General features: G+C 42.5%; 1 protein-coding gene and 1 pseudogene across 14 annotated transcripts in view; both read right to left on the reverse strand.

Moving 5' to 3' along the window:
- ATXN1 (ataxin 1) overlaps window positions 1-27,836 on the reverse strand; it is a 390,438-nt gene that overhangs the window by 214,959 nt on the left and 147,643 nt on the right. For all 14 annotated transcript variants that reach the window (XM_045811584.2, XM_045811581.2, XM_087858067.1 and 11 more), the window contains one exon: window positions 22,547-22,669. The gene's annotated coding sequence lies outside the window, so the exon portion shown is untranslated. The remainder of the gene's footprint in view (window positions 1-22,546; window positions 22,670-27,836) is intronic.
- On the reverse strand, window positions 1,257-21,115 carry LOC123801515 (peptidyl-prolyl cis-trans isomerase A pseudogene; annotated as a pseudogene).

Here is a 27,836-nt window from a genome sequence, read left to right on the forward strand (position 1 = left end):
TATGCAGTTAAGGAAAAAAAAAAAAAAAGGTAAAGAGCAGGATAGTTCGTATGGTGTAAACATTTTTTTTTTTTAAACATAGTTTTGCTTATATAGTTTTAAAATATCCTGAAAGGTATTTCAGGGTAAGGGAACAGTAAGAAAAGAAAACAGTAATGGAGCTTGTCTCTAGGAGTGAATTCAGATGACTCGGAAACAGAACAAGAAACTTATTTTTCCTCGGACACCTTTTATACTTTTAGTGATTTAAAACAAATTAGTTAATTCTTTTAGTTAAAAGGAAGAAAACAAGGACGGCAAGGACACTGGAATATGAAATAAAATATGGGATCTAATGTTTGAGAGGTTTGGGGGTTATCTTTAATATAGTTATATTTCAGAAAAAAAGTAATAATTAAAGAAAACCCTCCAGGAGACTGACTTAACTTTTGCAAAACAGACGCATGCAATGAAGCTTCCTATCTGTGGGGCTTTGGTAAGACCGCCCTCCCCCCATGCACCCCCACGTCCCCAGAGTGGGCAGAACTACCCTCCAAGCCCAGGTGGATAATTTCATCTTCATAATTCATTCAAATTTGGCCAATGCAACAGATGGACATGTCCCAACTAGGGAGGTTTGTTTCGATTTATCCTCAGGACACAAAAAGGCCAATTTTGCCCATTTCTACTTACCTGAATTACTAAGTCTCTCACTGGCTATCAGTTAAATTTAGAACAAAAGAGCTATAAAAATGTCCTGATAAACACTGGAGTGAATTCATCAGACATTCCCTTAATGCGGTTGTTCTAAGGGGGTGGGGAGACGAGGGGTAAAGACAGGAGGACAGAGACGATTCCGGACCCACCTGGCTCCTCTCCAACTCCCCTCTGAAGGAGCTCTGGGCACTCAGGCGGAACGGACTGGTCAGCAAAGGTAAAGGGCTTCCGACTCAAACAAAACTCTTCATTTCAACCCTCTCCCAGAGACTGCAGCAAATCCATTTGTTTGTTGCCTCTTCTGTCAAGAGGAACTTTTTGGATTCCCTTGAAGACACACATCTCTCATCACAAAAGAGCTGGCAATGCCTATTTTTTTCCTCCCTTTGTGACCTTCTCAGCCATTAGAGGCCTTTTTTTCCATTGTCCACCTGGCAGGCTGGAGGGCAGAGGTGGCTGAAATTCACAGGTAATCCGCAACTTCCTTTTAGCCAGAAATTTCAACCTCCTCTCTTATATAGATGAGAAAAAGGACATTCTTGTGTTCCCTTCTCCTGCGTTCAAGAAGGAGGGAACGGGAATGAGCAATTAGTGTGGCTTGTACATAACTTAGCAGGACTCCTGGAAATGTAAAATCAAAAGCAATTCAAGAAACATTCTATAAAACTCAGGCTTCCTACCTAACCAGACTCCAAAAGACTCCTCCAAATTCCTGACGCCCCACATATCTGGTATGCAGTGTGTCTGATACGGAAGGTCAGCCCCACTGGTATATCTGAGGCCGTGGGATTGCGGCAATGCGCAGAACCGAAGACAAGAGACAGGTGAAGGATTTAAGTCTCGAGATTTGCAAAAAGCAAGAGGAGTAAATATTCCTCTGCAGAAAGCTGGAGTGATGATAAGTTTCAAAGAGAGTGGGAAGGGAGGGGCAGCAGATGGGAGGAAAAAGCAGGGGACCCCAGGCTGTGTCCAGAGAAGGGAGTCGCAGAGTTTGAGGTTTTTCAGATTTGGACAGGTGCACAGCGTGTTGGCTTGAGAGGATAAACAGGTTGTAGGTGTAAGTATGTGTGGGTCCGGCATGAAGGAGGTGAGGTTTAGGTGAGGAGATAGACAGTGGGGGCAGAGCGTAAGGAGAGCCACCAGGATGGACTAAACCCCTCACTCAGACAGAGAGGGCAACAATCACTTTGTCAAGGGGGACTACGGATGCCTGCTCCAGGTCCAGGGGCATATGATAAAGGGTCTTGAACCGCATTTCTTACTTTTCACGACCAAATCAGACGGAGGGGAGGCTCATAAACAGAATTCTCTGAGAGGTGAACAGGACTCTGAACAGGTGGGTCAATCTTAGGACGAGGAAGTCCGCAGAGAGCACTGTGATGAAGAGCGAAATAGACATGGGTGGGTCCAAATCCCAGCTCCTCCCACTTCCCCGGCTGAATAGCTTCAGGCTTTAGGATCCCATCTAGACCCCAGCCCTGGCGTCTGGAAAGTGAGGACGATCTGAGAAATGCTGTAACACAGACCTGGTGTTTAGGAGAGAATCTGGTGGTCGGGGATTAGTAAAAAGTTAATTGAGGTTCTTACTCTTCTAACAACCACCTTCTCAAGGAAAATTATTTTTAGGAGAGTGAGCTAGGTAAGAAGAGACAGTAGTGAAGCAAACAAATTAGAGGGGAAAAAATCATTTACTGTCTTAATTTATAACCACTTAAAAGTCAGCTACGCAGAGAAATGAAAACATGCCCACCCAGAAGCTTGTTTGGGTATGTTCACGGCAACATTATTCGTAATAGCCAAAAAGGAGAAAGAATCCAAATGGCTATCAACTCATGAGTGGATAAACAAAGGTGGTACATCCATACAATGGACTACTATTCAGTCATAGCAAGGAATCACCTGCTAACGTGGGGACGGAGCCTGGAAACATTATGTTAAGTGCAAGAAGCCAGACACCAAAGTCCATGTATTGTATGATTCTATTTATACGGAAGGTCAAGAATAGTCAAATCTACAGATAGAGAAAATGGGTCAATGGTTGTCAGGAGCTGGGGGTGAAGGGTTGGGGGAAAAAGGGAAGTGACTGCTAATGCATATAGGGTTTCTTTGTGGGGTGGGTGACAAATACACCACTCTGTGAATATAGCAAAAATGAGAGATTGTACATTAAAAAAATAAATAAATAAAAAGTTAGCTATACAGCTCTTAACGCCTCCTGCTTCCATCTCCTGAATTAAGAATGTTCGTCTTCCCTGGGTGAGAGGTCTTGGTGGGCAGAGCGTATGCGATACAGATTCTAGCAATTTCTTTAATTGTGAATTATCAGAGGGTATCGATCCTCCGGCTCTGGTGACAACGTCAGGTGGGTGCCAGAGAGGTTATTTTGCTTTTTCTTTCAATCTGCTTCTTTCAATCCTGGCTACTGCATTTGGTTTCCCCAAGAGCACAGTGGTTAAAAATCAATTTCTGCTTGAGCTTCACAGGCAAAAGCTTTAAAGTGGACAGGCCTTTTCATACCCAGTTTAAAGCTTATAAAGAAAATACTGAGGGGGTGCTCTGGAGCATTGGTTTTAGGCTTCTCCGAATCATGAGGACGGGAGGCCTAAAAGCAATGCTTTCTCCAAACTACTCCAGCTAATGGGCAACATGATTTTCTTTAGAGAACAAATTGCAAGGGTAAGGTATTGAAAAACCACTCCCCATGGCCCATTTGATGTTTGATTTATCTGATAAACATGCCCATAACTGCCTACAAAGCAATCCTGTAATATTATCGGTTCCAGGAAATGAATCTTTTTCACAAAAGTCAACAGTGTTTTTAAGGGAATACCTAAGTTCAAAAAGATCAGAATGCCAATTTATTCATTTGCACAAATCATAATCATAATCACAATAACAAAAACCAACCGCCCTGGGTATCTCTGCACGACTGTGAAAGGCCTCTGGATAATGCTGGCTTTTGACCGCAAAAAACACACTGTCTTCGAACATTCCAGGAATCAAACACAAACGCATTTCTCACAGACTTCCCATGAAAACCATTTTACTACGTAGGGTTAATCAGGTCTCTTTAGAGGTCAATCAAGTCTCTTCCTATGTTTCAGCTTCAATGATCAGAACCGAAGGCACGAAACAGAAGATGAAGTGCCATGTTTTATGACCGGTTCCTCTGGTCAGTGGAGTGTCAGCTATAAAACATAAACTTCCACGGAGACGAGCACATTCCGTGACTGTGAAGTAGCCCACTGGGTCCCATTGTCACGAAGAGGCGCCAACCCCATTCGGTGTGTATAATCTACAAATTAAGCCAACCACTATCAGTGCTGAAAACTGCAAGACTCGCGCTGGTAGGGAAGGGGGGGGGTCTCCAGAAAGAGAGAAAAAAGATTTTTTCATGACATTGGAAGTTAAGAGCAGATTATATAAGATTTAAGTTGAATCATAACAATAAAGCTTTCATGTATCGCCAGATATCTAGGAAGCTGTAAACTCGAGCTGGTCATAAAACAGAAATCCATTAAACTTAATGATTTCTAGTCTCCATTCAGCATTTCATAGTTTTGCATCCAGATATAAGAAGTACCATGCACTCTTCTGCTTTTGTTTGGCTAAGGTTGAAAAATGCAGATGGTTCCATGTTTCTTGTGGGGTCTTAAAGACATAGCTTCCAGAGTTCTCCCTTAATTAATGACTTTTGTTGGCATTTTAGAACTCTGGATTCCCCCCAAATACTCCCTTGCCGTATTGAGTAACTTCTAGCTACTCATGTAACATTATAAGCAGTGTACTTATGGGGAAAATATAAGTTGCCTCTTATACGTTTTGACAGTCAATGCTCAGTAATAACCTGACAGTATTTAATTATAAGGCCTGACTTTTCTATAGTACTTTACAGTTCATAAAGGGCTTTCTTTCACAATGATGTAGGCTTCTTTGTATTAAACCACAGCTTTGCAGTTCAATTTCTGTTAAATCCTTTCAAAGGTACTAGTCAATTACTGATATTTAACATAAAGGTGCCTGAAATCTAGGAGGACAATTTGGGAGAAAGTGATTGCAGAATGGGGAGGGCAGAAAGATCATGATATCAAAAGTGTTCTCATAGTTTTGACAGTAAAGAAAAACCAGCAAAAGATACAACAAAATACAGAAACTTGAAACTAAAAGGAAATGTTTCTAGCAAGGGCCACAGTACTGTTTTAAAACAGAAGGGGAAGACCATTAAACATGACTGCTAGTCACTAACTTTTATCTACACTAGCATCAGAATCTGAGCCTCAGTGCAAATCAGAGTAACAGCTGAAACAGTTTCTTACCATTGCAGGGGTGCAGGCGTGAGGGGGGAACAAAGTATTCTTTTTAATGCAGGAGCACATCACCCTGACAATCTAACTATGACAAGCTTGCACCGTCCTGGGCATTCTATTTCTGCTTCCTAACAGAACAGCATCAGTAACATTTGTGATCATATTCTGTCAGCTGCTCTGCTAACAGCAGAATTGTTTGCTTGTATGTGGATACTGAGTTCCCTAAGAAGGAGCAGCTCTAAGACCAGGGTTCTATCTTTCTGCTTTACAGTATGATGCCAGCAAGAATAGTTCTATGCACACATCAGACCTATAAACAGATTTGAAATAAACAAGGTTTGTAATCTGCAAATTGGCTCCTTGGAGCAAATAACTGATTCATCAGGTATTTGTAAAAGCAAATATAAAATCCGTGAATTATGCCTCTTTGTCGACAAACTATAAACTGCTCAGAACTTTTATGTTAACAAGGCATTTTGCTTTGATGTGCTGGATTTTTCTCTTGTATGTGTGGAACATACACAAAAGAGAATTATAAACTTCAGCGTTCTTTAACCTTTACAAACCAACACAGTAATTATATTGCAAGATATCTGACAACCCGGGGTAATATGAGCAAAGAATTCTTTTTCCCCCACTTCCTTTAAATAGTTCTCAATTTTTCTACAATTTACAGACTCCCTGTGCAAAAGATGTTCACAGCCATGAATTGTACTAAAGATAAATTGGTAGATAAAATAAAATCGCTATTCCAATTCACTAGAATATTTGAGGCACCTCCAAAGGAAATGTTTCTCCAAACATAAAGACAGTATTAAATTTTAAGAGCAAGGCTATCATCAAGATGAATGCAGAAAAGAGTAAACATAAGTTAACTTGACAAGCCCATACTGATAAAGCACAGATAAATGTTATCTCTGGGTTACAAGCCCAGTACAGGCAGTCCTCAATTTATGAATGATCTGTGCACAAAAAGTTCATTTGTAAGTCAGTTGGTTGGAACTCCAAACCCATTTTCTCAGAGAAACGAAGTTTATAAATAGTGCTTCGTTTCATGGGAAGGCAAACAAGAGCTATTAAGCCCATGATGTCGACAAATTCTAGTACTGACAGCTCTCAAGCAAGTTGTCCCCGTGTTGACCAGGGAACAACAAACAACAGGTGCAGAAATCAAGAGGAGGTCAGGGTGAAGAGAGTTCCTCCTTCCTCACCTGTACCTTCCTCACCTGGACCTCATCTGCCGGCCTCTCTTTATAGACTTCCTCCCGGCCCCACTTTCATTCCACCCCCTCTATCTACATACTTCATCCCAACCCCGGGAACAGAGCACCAATATGATTTTATATAGTTAACCCTCACCCCCCCTTCTCCAAGCTCCCCTCCTTGTGCTCAGATAACTGACAAAAGCTTACAGAGAGTTCGATTCAGTAAACGCGTGTTTCAGAGTTTGGTGGGAGATATAATCTCCGGAGAGTGCAATGGGGATAAACCAAGCTCTGAGTACAGAACACAGATAACGAGACATTTGGAAGGACTGGGATAATTTAAGGAATTCCTCTGGAATTTAGTTTTGTTAACAGGAACAGGACCCAGGACATGCAGTTGGAAGAACTTAAGGAGAAGCAGTTTCCTCCCCAATCAGCAGAGACTGAAGCCCAGGATGGTGGTGGGGGTGCCATCTCCTAGCAGTGGTATCTGGAAGGTTCCCTGCCTTTCCATGTGGAGCTGGACATGATCGTGTGCTCTTTTTCCCCACTGAAGATAACATCAGGGAATGGGTGTTCGGAGGAAGAGGGTCTGAAGAATAATGAGTCCTGACATGCTGACTCAGTGGGCTCCTGATTTTCGTAGGACAGAGCTGTGGTGTTCTGCAAATAACTGGGTACTCACACAGGTATGCCCCAAGGGTGCAGCTGGGATGGACGTCAAGGATGACATCAGGCTCAAGAAGGTACCCAGTGAGGCTGGTTAGTGACAGAGGCTGGTTAGTGTTCCACGAACTGGCTTTCTTGTCCTCCCAAGGCATAAAGGTGGGCATTTTCCACCCCTCCCGGCTGTTAGGTAGGTCTCTGACTAAATCTGGCCAAGGGAACGTGAAAGAGAATGATGTAGGCCTCTTCCGTTAATAAGTCTTCAGTGAGATCTTTCACACTCTCTCTTCCCCCGAACTTCGCACAGAAAGCTTCAGCTCTCCCAGTGACCTCAGGGAATGGCTGGGCTGTGAGATGGAAGGACTCTGGGTCTGGGGCTCTCTACCTGGTGGATACCTCCCCCCTCAACTGTGAATCCTGGAAGTTAACTCTCATCAGGCGGGGGTTCTTAATGTATCATCCTTGCTCTCTGTGCCGTCTCCTCTTTGTTGCATCTCAGAAAAAGGCCCTTTATGTTCACCTACCCTGAATAATCCACTAGGTTGGTCTGTCTCTTAAAATGAATGGCCCCAGGTGCCTGGGTGGTTCAGTCGGTTAAGCGTCTGCCTTAAGCTCAGGTCATGATCCCAAGGTCCTGGGATCGAGCTCCCTGCTCAGTGGGGAGCCTGCTTCTCCCTCTCCCTCTGCCACTCCCCCTGCTCGTGCTCTGTCAAATAAATAAATAAAATCTTAAAAAAAAAAAGAATGGCCCCACCCTGCTGAGATTTTATAACGCTTCTAGTTTTTCTACTTCCTTCACCGTGGTCAATATCGTGAACACTAGAAAGCCCCCTTATTCCTTTTAATCTACTTGGGGAACCGGATCAGTGAACTCATTACATCATTAACCTTACTCTCAGTGCCCTGCCCAGCCATCGGGGTTCTGGGTATCTCGGGGCCTCATCCGCAGGGTCAAGCATAGGATTGTTTTGTCAGTCATTCTTCTCCTTCTTGAGAAGTCTTTTTCCGACTATTTGCAGATTTCATAAATAGGTTAGGGTCGCAAAAGTATGTGTACTGGATAAGAAACTTAGGATCATATTCTCGTTATGACAAACTTCATAGAAGTGACATCACGTGAAACGCTGTTAAATCAGCTCACTCACTTCATTCTTATTCATTCAGTTTACCTTTCATGGGGAAGGGGAGAAGAGCAGCAAGAGAAGAGAAGACGACAGTGAAGAAGGGAAGGAATCCGTAACCACGCCCACCTCTTGCTCTGCACGCATCCCCCTTAGTACATTATTGAACGTTACAAGGTACAGTACAAACTCTAAATTAAGATAGAACTTCGATTTTGTTCATTCCTAAAACTTGGCTTTCTGTCGTTGCTTCTTCCACGGCAATTTTCTGGCACTCTCCACCCTCATCTCTGTTGAATTTCCGAAAGTTCCACTCGGTTAAATGACTATTCACTTCCCATGTAGCATCCTGAAAGATGAAAGCATTCACCTGTATGGGGGCATCTGGGTCACTCGGTCAGTTAAGCCTTGAGCTCCTGATTTCAGCTCAGGTCATGATCTCAGGATCGTGAGATCGAGCTCTGCCTTGGGCTCCACACTGGGCATGGAGTCTGCTTAAGATGCTCTCTCTCTCTGCCCCTCCCCTCCTCACTCATGCTCTCTCTCTTAAAAAAAAAAAAATTAACCTGTATAATATGTTTGTATGAATTCTGGGACAAAGGATAGCCTGATGGGTTTCGCAATCCCTATGGGGCTCTACTGAGGGTTACAGAGCAGGGATTCTGCCTGCCTTCACCTTGCAACTTTCTGAGTAAGTCCAAAATGGTTCCCTAAGTTCAGCATATGACTCCGACTTCTGCCACCGAAGGAAAAGTGGACAGCCCCCGTACTAAGGGCACTCTACTCAGATGTATTGGGCACTCTGAAAAGGCACTCTGATATGGCGCTGACTGGCATGTATGGCACTGGAGAAAGACCCAGTGCACAAAGTAAGTATCCTTATATGAAACCTTTACATAGAACCACTGACTATAATTACAATTTAGAACTATGTTCCCTATAAAAAAAACACTGAAGCTCATACAAAGACCATAAAAAGATTCTTCATCCTCCAAGTTTGAACGTATGTGCTTCCACAGCGGGCCCATACAGGGGACCTCGTGGTCACCTCACAGAGTGTCCCTGCCAATGTCCCCTCTATGAAAGGCATCGTTTCTTTTTAATCCTACACAAAACATCTATTCGTATTATGAAACACACTGCCATTTAAACCATGTCTTAAATACACTGTAGGCAGTTCGTGGTTCATGGAGAGCTCCCATCCTTAAGATGATGTCTGAGCTGAAATTTACATGCTGCAAAAGTGATACACAACGCTTCATTCTCCACTAGAATCAGAACCATCACCATTGCGCGCTGGTAAGAATACCGAGCAATTTCCATGTACAGTTCACCGCAAAAGGCGTTAACGGGCTCTTCAGTTTCCTAGTCTCAATAAAATGTCTATTTATTGTCTATTTTTGTCTACTCGTTGGTTGAAATCAAAAAAGGCGTAAGAACTCAATGTTGAAGACACGTAACTTAAAATGCTGATTCTGAGAGGAATGGAAATCTTCAAAGACCTTTAACACGTAAATCCAATTACTACCAGCCATAATCAAATGCGCAAGTCCAAGGGTGCACAGAGTGAATACACCCACTCTTCTGCCCCTATCCTGACATTCCCCAAGCCCCAAGACTGATTCTGACGTGTGGGTTAACAGCCCATAGTTGCTGAAGAGAAGGCTACCAGCTTGTTGCAGAGATAAAATACACACACACACACACACACACACACACACACACACACACATATACACACACATACATTTACGGATGTATGTGTATATATATACACACACACATATATATAGTCATCTTTGAGGCCTAAGTGGAAAATTGCGAAATAAATGATGAAAACAAAGGAATAAAGGATACAGAAACCCTTTGCTAAGTAACACAGAGAAGGGACAAGCCCAACAGAAGTACATAGCCAAATCTGTCCAGAAGAACATTAACTAAGGGTCTGCTCGAAGGGCACCATTATCTAAAACAAGTCCAAAAGACACAGTGTCTAAAGATAGGGAGCTTGAAACTTAGGCCCACATGCTTATTTTCTATGTCTTCTATAAAGTTTCTTGTGCTTTTATGGTGTTTTAACTTTCGTGTTTGGGACTGTTGGGACCCAGAGATCTCTATCTTGGCAGAGTGAAAAGAGTATGAGTAGGCTTTTCGTAAGCAGAATGGTGATTTCATAGGTTTTTTGGTGAGTAGACTCTGAACAGTAAGCTTGACATCTTCATTAAGCACAGAGAAACTCCAACTTGAAAAAAATATTCTTACACTGTTCATGGCTGCTGTTAGGAAGACAGCAATCCCCTCAATCCCCTCCCTTCTTTTCACTTGGAGGACAGGGACCACTGTATCCACCCACCCACCCCTCCGTCCCTGGTAGGTGGGTCTGAGCTGGTCATCTATGAAGCCATTCAGTCCAGCTCAAGCCATGGGCTTTCCTGCTTGTGTTTCATAGGCAGCTTTTTCACCCTCCTTCTTTGCCTAGAATACATAATTCCTCAATGTAGGCCCTCAACTATCTGCTGAAGGAATTATTTCAGTTACGGACACCCGCGTCACCTGTCTGTCCTGTGAGCCTGACCTGGGAATCATCTTTGACTCCTCCTTCTTCATGCCCCACATCCATCCATCACTACGTTCTACAAGTCTACCTCTTCAAATGCTTTTGTATAATGTTGCTGTTTCTTTTTTCTGACTCCCCAGCCCAGGCCTCAGATGAATAGTGTTTCACAACCTCTTGTGAGAAGAGGTCTGTTGCTATTTACTTTTTATTTCATTATCATAAACCTAACTCTGTGATCCAGCTAGACTTGGAGGGGAGTAAGGAAAATATGGATCCACAGAACTGCAGCGAGAGCACAAAGCTTATAGGACATTTCAAGCAGTGGGGGGTGACGGGATGCTTTCCCAAGTTACAGAAGGAACGGTCGGGTGGTTAAGATAACATGCAAGTCAAATTCATTAGATTTGTCCACAGTCAGCCATGGTCATCTTCTTGCCGGTCCTGCCATTCCTGGACCCAAAGCGTGCCATGGCGTCCACAATATTCCTGCCCTCACTCACCTTGCCAAAGACCACACACTTGCCATCCAACCACTCAGTCTTGGCAGTGCAGATGAAAACCCTGGAACCGTTTGTGTTGGGTCCAGCATTTGCCATGGACAAGACGCCAGGACCCGTGTGCTTCAGGATGAAATTCTCATCATCAGCTTTCTGCCCACAGATGGACCGGCCGCCAGTGCCATGATGGCGGGTGACGTCACCACCCTGGCGCAGAGAGCCCGGAATAATCCTGTGAAAGCAGGAAGCTTTATAACCAAATCCTTTCTCCCTGGTGCTCAGAGCAGGAAAATTCTCTGCTGTCTTTGGAACTTTGTCTGCAAACAGCTCAAAGGAGACCTGGCCCAGGGGCTCACTGTCCACTGCAATGTTGAAAAACACAGTGGGACGGACCATTGCTGGGCGTGTCTACAAGGCCTCATTACCTATTCTAACTCCTAACTCACCTGCCCTCATCTTTCCCGAGTCCCAGCTACCTGGATATGCTTTCACCAATTTTACATATGTACCATCTCACTGGGTCACATCCTTGAGCAAGAATTTGTAACCGTGTCACCTGTCCCATGAACTTCGTACTCCGATATCTCATTCTGTGGACCTCTACTCCATCCTCCCCACAGGGGCCCAGCTTCTTTTCATACTGATCTCCAGCAATAATTCACACATCCCTCGGCCAGCCTCTCCACCTATCCCACACAGGTTGTCTGCATCCCTCCCTCGAGCTTTTGTCCCTGGTACCCCTACTCCTAGACCCATCCCTGTTTTGCTTTTCTTTTCTTTAAATATTTATTTATTTATTTGAGAGAGAGAGACACAGATAGCGTGCAGGGGGGGAAGGCAGAGGGAGAGGGATAGAAACTTTAAGCAGACTCCCCACTGAACATGGAGCCCGACATGGGGCTCGATCTCACAACCCTGAGATCATGACCTGAGTTGAAATCAAGAGTAGGACGCTCAACCGACTAAGCCGCCCAGGTGGCCCCAGATCGACCCGTTTGTCCCACCCAACATCTCTACACCTCCTTTCAAGGTGCTTCTCCTATGAAACTCGTCCTGACCCCATGCCCCCCAGCCATGCCCCCTTCCTCTCAATACCCATTGACCCACACTTGCCTCCCGCCCACCGCAAAGTCTCGGTTGTATACTGTCATGTATTGCTCCGTAATTGCCTCTTGGGGATTGGTACTGTGTCCTCAGCTAGATTTTCATAAAGATAATTTTAGATTTATAGACAGTTGCAAAAATAGTACTGAATTGCCTTGTCCCCAGCACCAGGCTTTATGTTCAAGTCTTACATAATCGTGGGACAACGATCAAAACTAGAACATTAAGCTTGGTCAACACTACCATCTAAATCATGGAATTTATTAGGATTTCACCAGTTTCTTCACTCACACCCTTTTTCTGTTTCAGGAGCCCATCTAGGTTTTCACATGACATGTGCATGTCCTCCAATCTGTGCAGTTCCTCAATCCTTCCTTATCTTTAAGACCATGACCCTTTCAAAGAGTACTTGTCAGTCAGCTGTTTTCTAGAATGTTCTTCGCCTTGGGTTGGCTATTTTCTCTGGATGAGAGTGGGATTACACAGGAGTGGGAAGGACACAGCAGTGGCGCGTCCTTCTCAGCATTTCCTAGGAAGGGGCACCCAATGTCAGTATGTACTATTGGTGATGATAAACCTTACTCACTTAGTTAAGGCGAGTCTGTCAGGATTTTCCAGGTGGAGTTACATATTTCTTTTTGTAATTACTAGGTATTTTGGAGGGAGATACTTTAAAATGCTACAAATATCCCGTTTCCACTTAATCTTTTGCCCACCAATCGCAGCATTCATCAGTGGACCTCTGCTGTGGACCTATTGCTATGGGTTCTAAGGATGCCTCTCGTTTCTTTGTTTATTTACTGGAATTCTTCCATAGGAGAACTCTTTGGCCCTACTTACTTACTTATTCAATTATTTATTTCTATCAATATGGACTCGTGGAGATTTATTTTATTCTTCGGGTTGTAGTCCCCTCTTATTTCATCACACAAGCTGTTCTAACCCCCAGCTAGATTTTATGCAGCATCAGAGAAGATATGACCACATCTTATACTTCTCAAATATTTTCCCTCCTGTCTAAGACGATGATAGGGACACAGTAGGTGTCTGATTCATTGACTGACTGATGGATTGACTGACTGATTCAGTCGCTCCACAAACACTGTTCATGGCCTTGTCTTAGGTGCCAAAGTTAACAATAAACAATTCTTTCTTTCAAGGCGTTTGCGGTCTAGTTAACAGAGACTCGTGTGTCTATCTACAAGTCCCTGATACAAATATTTGGAGGAGTAGCACAACAGCTCAAATGGGAATATAGTAAACTCTACCTGGAGAAAAAAGACCAGGGTGACGGACAGGCGGAAAAAAAACTTCCTTAAGAAAAACAGCATTCTGTTCCCTTTTTACTTCATTGCTCTATAATAATAAAAATAAGTGGGCATATAAAATATCTAAAGACAAAAACCGTAACACAGTTAGCAGGTATACCCTGCCTCTGCATCCGCTAAACCAATTCTTAAAATCAAACCTCAAGGGCATGCTTTTTAGGAAGATTTAATGTAGTAAACACAGACTCTTTATACAGTGACTATATGCTGTACTAAGAAAATTGGAAAGAGCGAAGGTAAAAAAAAATCTGAGGAGCCATTTGTCTTAATCCAGTTTCCAAATCCAATTTCATAGTTTTTACGCCTTCACAGGGAATAATGAAGAGCAAATAAGAAGCATCATCAATCAAAGATGGACTCCCTAAGTTTCTTTACTTAATTCGATTTTCTTGTACCGCTCCTGCTGTATTTTCCAAACAGAGCTGTTCTTTTCTGCATGTGATAGTTCAGACCTGCAAACGTCCTCGGGAAGAATAAACAAACAATCAGGGCGCATTTTCTGTCACAAATTACACTCTGTAACATGCTTTATCCAAAGCACGTTGAACTCCCAGCAAACAGAGACATAGCTAAAACACAGAAACACCCTGCCTTATTGCAAGCGCGGCTGACAATAGAGAATTTGTATTTTTAGACACTTCTTGACACTTAAACCTGTTGCTATTTGACTCCTACTATTGTTCTAAATGATGAATAAGCAAAGGCTCTCTCCTGCACGCCCAGTGTTACATCAGGCACTTCGGTTGCAACCGGAAATACTGCCGGTTGCTATCGCCCTTTCTAGTTAGTGTCAGCATGTGTTTTCCACGGGAGCGTGTACACGGATGCACTTACATGCCTGTCCCCACGTGTGCACGCATATTCACAGATACGCACACGAACAGGCTCACAGGTGTGTGGATCCATCCCTGTGTTCATATCCACTTAGAAATCTAGCTTGCTCGGCTGCCTGACATGCCCGTGAACACACACGCAAGCAGCGTGCAATCCAGTGGCTTTTCTTTTGCTACCTTTGGTACGAGATTAAGATAGAGAGCTTAAAAAAAATTTAAAAAGCCAAGAAGACACTTCACGGCATCTGGGATTAAGAGACAGGAGCCAAAGAGACACATGGGCTGCTGTACAAAGGCAAGTTCAAGACGCCAGCCCACGCACTTGCAGATTGACCGCGTTTCACCTTTCCTGCTTCAAGCCTGCATCCTTCAGCAGCCTACTTACCTGCCTCTTGCTCCTAGCTCACCGACCGCCCTGCCCCATCTCTCCCCAGACCTCCCCGAAAGGAGCACTATTAAATGAAACAAGATAGCATTCCTTTTCTTTAGGCTGTTTTTCAACGTTGACGCAGAGAAAAAATTTACTATAAAGTGATGTGGTGTAAAGGCCAACGGAGAGAGGACGACTCTGTTATGGAACTTACTGGAAAATTTTTGGAAAAACCCCATACACACAGAAGGATGTCTGGGCCAGAAAAATGAGGAGCAGGGAAAAAAAACAGTAATTCATGAATATTTTTCAATGTTTCACAACAGATTTTTCCTGTCCGTGACCGGTCATCCAGGGGTATTTTCACAGGTGATCACTGCCCCTGACGCCTTCCCCACTCTGTGAGCACAGTGCACACGGACAGAAATAGCACGGAGCGGGCGTCATCAGAGCTCACAAAACATTTTTTATGCACTATCTCACTTGATCTTTTTTTTTTTTTAAGATTTTATTTATTTGACAGAGAGAGAGCACGTGAGAGGGGGGAGCGGCAGGCAGAGGGAGAAGCAGACCCCCCACTGAGCAGGGAGCCCGATGTGGAACTCGATCCCAGGACCCTGAGATCATGACCTGCGCTAAAGGCAGACGCTTAACCAAATGAGCCACCCAGGCGTCCCCCCACTTGATCTCGACAACACCCTGTTAAATACAATCATCTCCATTTTGTAGATTACAAAAACAACACCAACCACCTTCAGATTTTAAGTGATTTCAGAGTCAGTAGGTTGCACAACTGAAATTCAAAACCACAATTTCTGATACCAAATCTCATTTTTTTCCCATGACATGAACTTTATTTAATTTTCCTTGAATTCATCGGTTCCATTTTTATAATTGCCTCAAGACTGTATGTGCCTCTAAATGAAACTAACCTTTTAAGCTCTGTATTTCTTCTTCAAGTTCTCTCTTTTCTGGTTAAAAATGCCCATGTTCCATTAGCACTTGCTTCCTTTATCTCCTGGACCCTCCCTTGTGAGAGATCTGATGTCCTATTATCGAATGACCTGATTACTTCTGTGCTGACAAATTTTTGCTTTTTTAAAATTATTATTCTTGCATACATTGCTCAGTATTTTTCAATTTTAACCACCACTACTTCCATGTTCTCAAAGATTTATTATTTACCTCAGAAAGAGAGAGCACGAGCAGGAGGGGCAGAGAGAGACAGAATCTCAAGCAGACTCTGCACTGAGCATGGAGCCTGATGCGGGGCTCGACCCCACGACCCTGAGATCATGACCTGAGCCGAAACCAAGACTCGGATGCTTACTGACTGCACCACCCGGGTGCCCCTCCATGCTCTTATTCTAACAGTTATCACAGCAGTTACTTCCACCCCAGAAAAACCTAAAGAGTGCTACATTTTTATTCGACTGCATTTGTCTAATATGCACATTTCTGGAATTTTCCTTTCTGGCCACTGTTATTACAAAGACCCTTGAATTAAACAGAAGCGTTGTCTGCCAGCTCATCCTTCCTGAGCCATTCAAAAGGTGCCTTAACAGAACGATTTCTCAGCATAGTACATTCTGATGTCATAAATGCTGAACATGATATAATCCTACGCGGGAGGCGAAAGGAAAAGTAGCTCTACACAGGCAGATCTATTTATGTGCCAACACAGCCTGATAATTAGACCACTGGGAAGAGAGAGAGAGAGAGAATCCCCAGATGACAGCGTAATGGGACATCGGGCGAGACCCCTCTTTGGGGTGTGTGCAGGCGTCTTCACTTCGGTCAGCATAGAGCTTCTCGAGCTGCCGTCCACACTCTCTCAACCGCAGGGATGATCAGACTCCGGGCGTACCACCCCTCCCTTCTTGCCGCCCAACTCCGCTTTCCTGCTGTTTTAATTGGATTATTTTGGAATCTGCTATTTCTGTCTCGCTCCTTTCCCCAAACTGTCATGTAAGTACTGCAGCTTGCCTATTACTCAGCTGCCAAATTTCACTCCCGAGACGGCTGTATTTCAGTGGCAAGTGAAGTGATATTCCCATCTGAACACTAGCTTAAGGGGTTAAGCATCTGGGCGGGGGGGGTGGGGGATGCCTTTATGCAGGAAAGGAGTGTTTTGCTTTATTCTGTCTTATCATCATTACTGGGGGAGCAGGTCATCAGCTCCACCTGAGCATGAACGGGAGAAACTACCAGAAAACACTTCTCGCGAATACTCAAATGCACCAAGAGGCTATATAGACCGACTAGGATGTTTCCCAGGTTCTTTTCTACAGGGACTTCAAAGCCTTAAAACATCTAGAATGTAAGATGATGATCATTTTTGGAAGGGAAGAAGCTCAGAGAGTAACCCATTCATTCCAGATATAAAACTTGGAGGCACAAAGTACGTGGTCCTCCTGATCCCCTCCTGATCCCCAGGCCAAGGGCTTTTCCACCGGAACTCGGGTTCATTCACAGATACACGCAGAAGATCACATCTCTGCCTGTGGGACCAAAGACAGCCCCAGCTTGTAAAGCATGTGACAGCAGCACTCAATTTCTTGTTCTGTGTGGTTAACGGTCATTTGTTATTTTAGATATACTTGGGATCTAAAGTCCATCTCTCTGAGCAAGAAACCAGAGTGTAAACAGAGGGAGAAGCAGAGTAGAAACAGTAGCAGTCAAGTGTGCTGGGCCAGGAAATGTATAAAGGTTTATATGTATATAATCCTCACAGCGACCTGCTCTCCTCACTTTAAAGAACAGAAAAATGAAGGATAGAGAAGACAGAATCTTTTTGAAGAGAAAACAGGAGGGACCAAATATAACTGCCAAGTCTTAGACATTACCTTCCCAAATTTTACTAAAACATTTTAGTGAAAACCTAAACTGGGGGGGCTCCTGAGTTAGGGAGGCAAGGGGACTAAATGATCTTCAGGTTCCCTTCCATGTCCAAATACTACAACATCGGAAGCTAGAATATCTAACATTCTATAATTTAGAAAACATATCTACATGCCTCATCTCGCTTGATAAGCTCTACGAGAAAAAAAAAAAAGCTTTCATTTGAAAGGTACCACAGAATACTGACCCTTTGCTATTCCTCCTTCTACTCACTGCTTACACCTGGAAAGGTGCATGTGCCAACATCGAGAGCAGCGTCAAGGAAGCAGAGAGGACAGAACCTCTGCAGCGTTCCACCTTAGGGTCCCAAAGACAAAATGGTGGGCGTTGGTGGCAACCACCACCACGTTTTTTCCATGTGTTTTCCTCCAACAGGTGACATCATAATCCACCTTCTTTCATGAGGTAAGAGAACTACGTGAATGTCCGCACGCTGACACAGTCAATCACATGATTTATAAGGCTTTCAAAGACTAAAGTGCATTACATGGAAGTCTGGTAAACTATTTTAGAAACTCGAATATACTCCAAAATAGTTTGGAAAAGCTATGCCTACATCTAAAACACTATGTACTCTTGAGTCTTTGTCTCTATGTTTTTCATTTTGCCATGAAACACATCATTAAGTGTTTCAAAATAAATACCTTCTCCCAAACTGGCTATGAATTATGGAGGCTTTTCTTTTTTTTCAGGAACTGGAGTGGAAAACGACAGAACATATTTATGCTGAAAGATCCGTTTGGAGAAGCTCTCTATTTTCAATATTTAATGAATATCAATGGGGTTTTCTTAACCATGGAAATGTGCGTTGCAAAGCCCAGAATGCTTAGTATATGCGTGCGTTGGATAGTGGGGTGGGTCGGGCTGGGGAGTGGGAAAAGCAACTAAACTGGGCGTGTCAAAGAAAGAAAAAGCATTTAGGTAAAGTATATGGTAGAGGTTTGAGCCCCAGAAGAAAGCAGTTGACCAGGGAGAGACAAAATAGAGAAAAAGGGGCCCCCCAATGATAGTCAATCCAAAGCTGAAAATGCAGCCTTTACCAAACCCACGCTGAAGGCCAAAGAAGACAAAAGAAATGTCTGAGTGGATTTTATTATTTAAGAGACCACTAAATCACCCCGGAATGGAGGGAAGAAGGCAAGAAGAACCAGAATCCCACAGACAAGCAGAGTGGAAGGGCACCAAACACTGGAGAGGCCGAGATGTGACAACCAAAGACACTATCTTGATCTGGAACTTCTATACGTTTCACGGTAACCAAGTAAAGTTGACTATGCTTGTGCACAGAGGGTAGAATTTATTATATACTTAATTTGCCCCTATAACATGAACGACAGTGGAGAAGGTAAGAAAAGGGATGTGGTTTAATCAAAATTAGCATAACGTACACAGATTCTGGTAAAGCAACCACCCCCATTCTTCGGCTGGTGGCCGAACAGAGAAAGTACCGCCATATACCGTGGGCCACCCACTCTTCTATCTAGCACGTTCACAGAGTCCTAGACTACAACATATTCATCTCACGATCGCCTAAAGTATGGCTTGCCTATCGCGGGCACTCGTTAGATTACCTACATTGAGATCAATAGCTGACGAATGTTCCCGGCCCTGACCACGTGCCTCTAAGCAGAGTTCCCCAGCTGTCTCCTCTCTTCACTTCCTACTCCACTCCCAATCCGGTCCTCCTGTCAATAACCACAACCTCACTGCCGATGGCCGACTGTTCTCTGGTTCTTTCTGCCTTTCAGATCAACAGGTCTTTCTCTGTTGACTTCTCTCATTTCAGATGCATTCTCTGCCTCCTTTTAGAACAACCCAATTCAGGTCCGTGTTCACCCGAACTAGGTTATGATGCTATCGACTGTGCCTCCCTTCAAAATGTGAACTCTATTAGGGTAGGCTTCCTGTCTGTCTTGTTCCATTCTAGATCCCTAGTGCTTAGAACCATACCAGTACGTAGTAGCTCCCCAAAGAGGTATTTGCTGAATGAATAAATGGGTAATACATGACTGAATGGAGTTAGAATTTAAAGACATGGTCTCAGCCTCTTACAATTCAAAAGCTGTGCCCTCACTCTGTACCGGCAGAGTCCTAATCACCCCACAGGCCCTGTGGGACTCTACAAATTGTGTTTTCAACTGTGGTCTTGACCTGGTCTTGCAGACAGGTTTCCTCCATGATTGCAAACATGGTTTGCTTACGGAGACAATCAAAAAGTGACAGTGAAATATGGTGGAATATTCAGTTAAAGGTAAATATGGTGGAATATTCCCCCACTCTGCTGCCTCCCTAGAAACATTCATTCTCGTAAGCCCTGAATAATCCACATGTCTGCATCTCGGCACCCCAGCCAGGGATTTGCAGCAAGAGAACTGTTTCTTCCTCTCTGTTTGAGTTCCTATTGATTCTGTAGTTTAGGAGGAGTCCAAATGCTCTCCAAATACCAAAGTTCCATATGGTAGTGCTATTACCATTCTCACTACCGTGACGTCCAGCCTTCCTACCTACACTCGTGAGGGGCCTCACTGGAGTCTGGCAGGACACTATGAACTCTTTCCCTGACCTATATTTGCCGACACATGTGTTGTCCTGTCTCCCTTTATGAACTTACTCATTTAATCAAAATAACACATGTATGAGTACAAATACAAGTTCCATTTTCTTATTCGCTCTTACAATCATTTAGAGGAGAATCATTTATGAGCCATTAAAGAGGAGTTCTTAAGCTCCACTGTCTTAATTAGGAACTCAGATGTTCCTCCTCTTATTGAAAAATACGGAGCTGTTCAAGTTAGACTGTAAGTGTGGGCCAAAATAAATGCTTCACACACAAGGGGTGCAGAGTAGCCAGTGAAAAGCGAAGCCTGTCAAATGGCCCCGTGTTTGTCTCCTTAATGCCAAATAATCCTTTGCCTCTTTTTCCTTCTATTTTTCAACTGTCTGATGTAGCTAAAGGACTGGGGAGCCTCACAACCCCACAGGTTTCCCTTCTGTGTTTATGTGGGATGAAGCATATGTCTCCTAAGGGGGGGGGGCAGGGGGGTCTCTCACTCTACCTTCTCGTTCATTTAATTAGGGAAAGGAAGCTTGTTTATCATGGGGGAAGAGAAGAGGCTGGTAGCTCACACACACGGAGCCAGACAGAGACTCTCCACGTGCAGCTCGAGGAGGCCGGGGAGCGTGCCTGACCTGCGGTGCTCGCCGGAGCGCAGGAGCAAGGCGGCCTGCTCTCACACAAGGGCTGCTCCAAGGGTCCCACGGGCCAGGTGACATCCACGGATGTCACGGCTCTGTGGTGAATGGGTCTCTCTGACTTGCAGACTTCAGTCAGACAGTTTCTCCAGAACTGCCATGACTCCATGAATGCAAATTAAAGCCATTCAGAAATACATTAAAATTTTTTTTGGGGGGGGGGGTGGGGAGGATACCAGAGGAGGACGATAAGAAAGATGCAGAAGAAACAAATAATAATTTTACAAGCCTGGGATTACACAACATTTAAGCATCATATTTTACTTTTTACTTTTATCATGAGCTATTATTAAATATTGTCTTGAAAGAGGATTTTTAATAATTGTCAACATTTCACCTCTACTTTGTTACAACAACATTCTATGAGATAAGCACTATTATTCTCTAAATTTTATAACCGTAGCCACTCGAGATGTAAAGTAAGTTGTCCAACATCACACCCCAAGAAAACAGCAAAGCTGGAATTTGAGTCCAAGCAGTCTAGATAGCATAATTATATTGAAGCATGCTCCCAGTGTTGGATGGGGACATGCACAGATACACACACACATAAATATACTTTAACTTCAGTATAATTTCAGATTTATGTTTAATGTGAGCCATTTATTAAATACTTTTATTAAGAAATGAAAAACTATGTTTTCCATTGAAGAAGTATTGCTATCTAGTGATAATCGTGGTTGTCTAAAAATACTTGGCCAAAAAAAGGGGGAAAACTCGAAATTCTCTAGGACCCTTCCATGCCTTTTTGATTTAAGTGTTATTTCTCAAATGTCAAAAACTGGTTAAATTTTAAGCATGCTACTGTCTATTAGAAGAAAGTTCTTCAAATTAGTATGATTTATAAATTTACAAATAAATGCCTCCCTGCAAATAATAATAATAATAATAACAACAACAACAACACATGGAGATACCATTTCTCATAATCAGTTGGCAAGACTCTTTGTTTTTAAAATTCTCAGCACTGGCAAAACTGTCTGGAAACAGGTATTCTCATATACTGCCTCTGGAAATATAAACTGGTATAATTTTATTGGAAAGTAATTTGCCAACAACTAGTACCAAAAAGTCTTAGTACTTGAAAACGTCTAAATGCTCCAATTTACTGGTAAGGGAGTATCCTAAGGAGGTCAGTACTAATGGCAACAAATAAAGGTATAAGAACATTCATGGCAGCATAAAAGCAAAAAAAAAAAAAAATCTTAAATGTCCGATAGAGGGGATCAATTAAATATATTTTAGGATATGCATTCAATGGTCTACTCTACATAATCATTAACAATCATGCTATAGATATATATCCATTGGTATGAAAAGATGTTCATCGTTACATTTTTAAGAGGAACAGAACAGTGAGGGGATAGTATATATCGTGTTATTCCCTACTACCATCTGACGGTGGTCTCTCTAGCTGAATTGACGAACACCATTATCAGAATTCTCTATCAATGCCTTATCATCCATCCTAATCAGTGATCTCAAAATAATGAGAAGCTATTTTTTTTCCCCACAAACAAATCAAGGGTCTCATTTTCATAAGACACAGAAAGAATAAGTAGCTGGAGACTATGTGTATCTCTAGATGTTTATATAGTGTGTGTGAGAGAGAGAGAGAGAGAAGAGGGATGTGTACATCCCCACCACTATCTTGAGAACCTTACGCTGAATGATGGTTATTTTTAGTTAAAGAATTTGGAGATATTTACCTGTACCACGTGCTTTCATCACACTGGAGAAACATAAGCAGTCAGTTCCTTCCCAGTGGATCTTTCCACACAGCTTTTGCTCGAGGGGTGGCAGTTCAGAAACTCAGTGTAAAATGCCTAGACCTGTAATTATAAAAACAATTTCCCACGAGTTAGGCAGCTTTCTGTGGCCTTCATTCACATTAGCTCAAGTCACAGAAAGAGAAACATAGTTGCATAATCTCTCTCTCATGCATGCACCCGTGCGGGTCCGCGCACACACACACACACACACACACACACACACACCCTCAATTCTTATGGCACAATGTCAAAAACTCAGCAAGCAAACCCACAGCAGGACCTCATCTCCCGAGATGAGGGGGTTCTGGCCAGGGGTCACGCCCCACCCCATCTTCTAACTTCAGGGGTGTCACCATCAAGATGATATCGTTCCTTCCCCTCCTTCCCTAATGATTCCAAAACTTCAGAGTAATAATAATAAAAAAAAAAGTAGTTCTCCTCCAGAAAATGTCAGCAACATTACTGAATTTGATGGTCTCCTAAGATTCCTTCCAGCCACAAAGTTAAGCAAAGTCAGTACCTGGTTTTACCATAACAGCCTGGCATCCACTTTCACAACTCTATGTGCCCTCTCTGTTGATGACTCAGGTCCAGCATGGTATTGGTGATAAAACTCAAAGTCATGACTAACATTTACTGAACACTTACTATGTTCTTGGCTTTATGCACATTACCACACTGTATTGCACCCTGCAAAGTAGCTAGCAATCATTATTATCTCTGTTATTGACAAGAAATCTGAGCATTCGGACAGCTAGCAGATGTTAAAGCCAGGATTTAAGCCAATGTTGTTCACAGGCCATGTTTATAATTCCAGCAGTGTACCATCTCTCCAAAATTGATCTTGCTATCAACGCACCTGTATTTCTTACAAAAACATTAAATGTCAAATCGACATCACCTTATTTTTCCTCAGGGTTGATAACGTTACATAGGTCTTAGCTTTACTAACTCTTTTTGGATGTGGCTGCCCTTCGATGTTAATTCCCAAGCTAAATTGAAATCAACATGTTCCTATTTCAAACAAGAGTAAATTCATAGTTATTTTAGTCAATTAAAAATGCCAACTAATCCCAAATCCAGATGCCAAAAAGCACAAAGGAAAAACCTAAAATCCAAGTCCTCCCTAAATGGTTACATTTTATTGGAAAGAAGACAGATTAACAAAATCAAGAGCCATATGTGAATCCCTAATTTAAGATATGGAAGTAAAGAAAGGAATTTCTATATATTATAATAGGTCTATGGTTTAAAAAAAATAAACATTTTTACCTATTTACAAATTCTATATACTACAAGTTTTAGAATCACTGCAACACAAAATAGATGTGAGCATATCAAGAAACCAGCAACGTTATTTATGGGTCACATATTAATTTCCCTTTTGGACGTGTGTGTGTGTGTGTGTGTATTTCTTTGCACTATTCTGGTTATACCTCTGTGTTTTTATGCATGCCACTCCCTTTGAGGAGCATGTCTTTTCTTTTTTTTTTTTTTTTAAAGATTTTATTTATTTATTTGACAGAGATAGAGACAGCCAGCGAGAGAGGGAACACAAGCAGGGGGAGTGGGAGAGGAAGAAGCAGGCTCACAGCGGAGGAGCCTGATGTGGGGCTCGATCCCGTAACGCTGGGATCACGCCCTGAGCCAAAGGCAGACACCCAACCGCCGTGCCACCCAGGCGCCCTGAGCATGTCTTTTCTTACTTGCCAACTAGAAAATGCCTATTCATTCTTCAAGGCCAACCTCAAACCTCAATTCCTTATGATATCCATTCCCCACAATCTGATGTTTCCTGGAAATCCAAGCAGTGGATTCTGTCCTCTCCTGTTTTCCTAGCTCAGCAGTGGGCACCAACATTACCCTGACATCTTCCTCCCCCTAACTATGCCCCATACCCAACCAACCAGTCATGGATTCTACCACCAGCACACTGCCTTTCTACCTGTCCCCTAAACCTAGGCGTGCTCTAGGCCGCCAACTAGCATGACTCACCAGGACTATTGCACTGGCCTCTCAAATGGTCTCCCTGCTCCCATTCCTGCCACCCTTCAGCCCATTCTCCTCCTGCCCATCCTCAGCTCCTGCTTACAGTAATGCAATGGCTTTCCATTGAGCTAGATTCTTAACGTGGCCTCCAGGACCCAGTATGGTCCAGTCCTTGTGCCTTTTCCCAGCCTGCACTCCAGTTTTTCCAGCTTACTTTTGATTCCTAAGAAGCACTTTGCTCTCCTAGGCCTCAGGGCCTTTGCACATGATCTCCTCTTTGCTAAGACTTCTCCCCAAATCACCCATCTCCTTCAGATGACCTTGTATTCTCTTCTCCTTCAGATCTCAGCTCAGTCCTCCTTCCCTCTGGGGAGACTTTCCTGACCTCCACGGCCAGGTCACTACCACCTACCACATAGCTTTGATGGAAGCACTATCCTTTTCTATACCAATCACCTTTATAATTTTACCTTTTTTTCCTAAATTTGTCGATAAATGCTTGTTTCTCCTACTAATTAGTAAGCTCCAGGAAAGCAAAACTGTGTGTGTTCTTGTCTACCCTTTTATCCTCAGTATTCAACACATGCTTGGCACATTATAGACACTCAATAGGAATCTGCTGAATGAATAAATAGAAAAGGAAGGAGAGAAGGAGGGAAGAAGAACATTCCTTATCATAATTTAATTAGTGTTTGCTGAATTAACTTGCTGATGGCTTTTCAACACACAGAATATAAGGTCTGCATTCCTTTGGACAGCACACAAGGCTCCTTGAGATCCGACCCCAGATGGTCATGTCCCTGGGCCGGCTGCCTGACGCTTAGCACTTCTGTCCCTGTGGCTTCGGACCTGACCAGCCCTGCCTTGTTCTTGCTCACCTCCACACCCTGGTCCTCTCTGTCCCCTCTGCACATCATCGTTTCAAACTTATTCTTCAAGTCTCAGAGATAGGACTCCGTTCTGTGAAGCCCTCTCTGATACTTTCTAAGAAGCTGGTGCCCTCTTTCCCCGTTTTTCTACAACACCCTGTACTTTCCCTACTAAAGCAATTATCAGGGGCATCCGGGTGGCTCAGTCAGTTAGGCATCTGCCTACGGCCCAGGTCCTGGGATTGAGCCCCTGCATCAAGCTCCTTGCTCAGTGGGGAGTGTGCTTTTTCCTCTCCCTCTGCCTGCCGTTCCCCCTGCTTGTGCTCTCTCCCTCAGTCAAATAAATAAATAAAATCTTTTTTAAAAATTAAGCAATTATCGTATTTTCTTGTACTTTTTTATCTTCAATGAGTCCACTTCTCCCAATACACTGGAAGTCCCTGAAAGGCAAGGGACTGTCCTATCTCCAGAGTTTAGCACAGCAGCCTATAACACACAGTCTACAAATCAATACTTGTCGAATGAACAAAAGAACATACATATACATATATGTACACATGTACAAACATATATATACACACAAACATATATATGCATATATATACACATACACATATACACACATATCTATTATATATACATATAAATTTCATATGTGCAAAGCTTCAGAGTTGAATATTTAAAATGTTATTAACATAGTATATTTTAATCATTATTAAACGTGAGATATAATGGTTATAAATTCATCTGTAAAGTGGGCATAAGAACATCTCCTTTAACTAAGAAGTTGGGGAAATTTAATAATATAAATAAAATGTTTAGCAGAGAGCTCAGCATTCTAGAAGCACTCTATAAATATTAATTGCATAATCATTACCACTATCAACATTGTCATTAGGGCAACTAAGCTGAATTTATAATCCATGTTTCAAATTTAACAGTTTTATTGGCCAACACTTTTTGCCGTTAAAACATTAATTAGAATTACTGTCTCTGTAAGGCCATAAAAATGGCTAAAGTTTGCATCTAACGAACTAGGGATAAAGAAGAGCCTCACTATAGCTGCAGGACAAATTACTATTTCAGTGATCTGCCATAATTGTAGAGGTACAAAAGCCTCAACAGAAGAGAAATATTTCTATATGAAAATTATCTATAAAATCTAAATGAATGAAACAACGAATCTTATGTTTCCAACGCTATAAACATTTGGCTGAGATCATTAGAAGTGCTTACTATAAATTACTTCTTTTGCTAAAAAAAAAAAAAAACCAAGATAGAGATATATATATTCGTCCCTTTCTTTTAGTTACTGGACAGAGTAAAGTGACTTGATAAATACGTATTACATATTTGCCTAATGAATATGCCATTAATGTTTGAGTTAATAGCAAATACATTTCATGTGTCATCTGTTACATGCCATTCTGATTTAGAATTGCTGAAATTTAAGGACATAGACTATGCAAAGGAGGGAAAAACAGGCAAGACAATTTTGCAACAGTGTTTTGGAAAAAAAAATAATGTGAGAACGAACTGTTTACAAGTGTTACCAGTACACACTTGAACAGAACGAACTGGTAATAATTTATCCTACAAAGCAAACTTTTAATTTGGCCCTTTACTGCTCTTTCTCTGGCATACTGGCCAAATGTACATAATGAATACTAAAGTATTTCATATATTATACGGTGCTGAAATATAACGTCCTAGCATCACTGCATTTTGAGATTTCTGTTCTCGGTTCATCTGTAGCTCTGTAACACAGGAAAGCAAGTCAAAATTCTAATTGGGGCTCACCCATTTTTTTTTGAAACATACTAGAGTTGCACAGGGAAAATATTATAAAAATGCTAAATTCTTAACTTCTAATTGTTTTACCACTAAAATATTAAACTACTTTTAAACGGAGTTATAATTCTATTCATTGGCCGCAACCACTGGGCACTTTAACATAATGCACACATCTTGTTCTTTACAACATAATTAAGATGGAAAAGTAGAAGAAACTGAATAACAAAAACAAGTCTCAATTTCCTTAGATAATTTTTATCTGAATTTACTATTAGTTTCATTATCATGATGCTTGTGTTCATGGCATAAAATCCAGTGAAATCGTAGGGATTTATAAGGCAAAATTCCTCTTTCTGCTGGTGAAGCATGGGTTGGGGATGCCCTTCTCACTCATTCAAATGTTACTCCTGCTTTAAGATCTAGCTGAGATATCACTTCCCCTGCGACATGCCCCGACACAGACCCTATTTGTCCTGCTATGTAATGTTTCCCTTTCTCTCAACTGTGAGCCCCTGAGAGTCACTGACCATCTCTCCGCATTTTCCCTAACAACCTACACAGTTCCTGGCACATAA

The sequence above is a fragment of the Ursus americanus genome, chromosome 32, assembly GCF_024610735.1.
Source record: "Ursus americanus isolate L20-20 chromosome 32, mUrsAme1.1.p, whole genome shotgun sequence".
In the NCBI taxonomy this organism is placed as follows: domain Eukaryota; kingdom Metazoa; phylum Chordata; class Mammalia; order Carnivora; family Ursidae; genus Ursus; species Ursus americanus.